The sequence below is a fragment of the Plasmopara halstedii genome, assembly GCF_900000015.1.
Source record: "Plasmopara halstedii genome assembly, contig: Scaffold_2386, whole genome shotgun sequence".
Lineage (NCBI taxonomy): Eukaryota > Oomycota > Peronosporomycetes > Peronosporales > Peronosporaceae > Plasmopara > Plasmopara halstedii.
The window spans coordinates 1640842-1641662 of NW_020189293.1; positions in this window are offsets into that span (position 1 = coordinate 1640842).

Genomic DNA, 821 nt, shown 5'->3' on the forward strand with positions numbered 1-821 from the left:
GCCTTTTAAGTACTTTTATAGGCAGCGGATTGCGATTCGCTGCACAGGTACTTGGTTCTTGTAAAGAACGAAAGGTCGGTGACCTAAAGACGTTTCCTCAAGCGCAAAGCTACTGCAGTCCCTTTGCAAATCTAGTGTGAAGTTTCATTGTTTTCATTACATTTTTATTTCTTACGGAACTGGCGTTTTAGATTTTAACAGTATACTTCCTGGAAATGTCACCAAGTACTTGATAATTCGTGGTTTAATTAAAACAATACAGAGGTGTTTCGAGTCGACCAAGCAATAGAATAGAAGCAGGATCAATTCGCCAACAGTAAATAATGTGCTGGATTAAATATAGGCCAAAACATAGAGACTACCAAGCTCGAGGACAGTAGATTTTTTTATAGTGTACTACAGATAATTAATTAATAGTAATCTCAGAAATGATAATTGCGTTGTACAAGGCTAGACAAAGTGTACTTTAATGGACCAAATTGTGACAATTGGGCACGAATGGATCCATGAGGTGCAAATTCGTAATTCGCGCTCTTTCTTCTCTGTTGCTTGATAAAAATGTATTAAATGTCGGTGGCGTAATCTCAGCATTGTCTTTACCTCTTTCTTTATTGCTTCAATAGCTGGAAGAGGTAAGTCCTTTGTCCATATTACTTTTACAGCTACTTTTCGTCCAGCAATTTGGTCTTCACATTGATATGTGATACCTTGGACTACCTTAGTTAACAAAAAGATTAATAGAGGCATTTTCAAATAGCGATGGAGTTAACATTAAAAGTGACCAATTCTCACAAGAAATTGTGATTATTTTGTGAACCTTT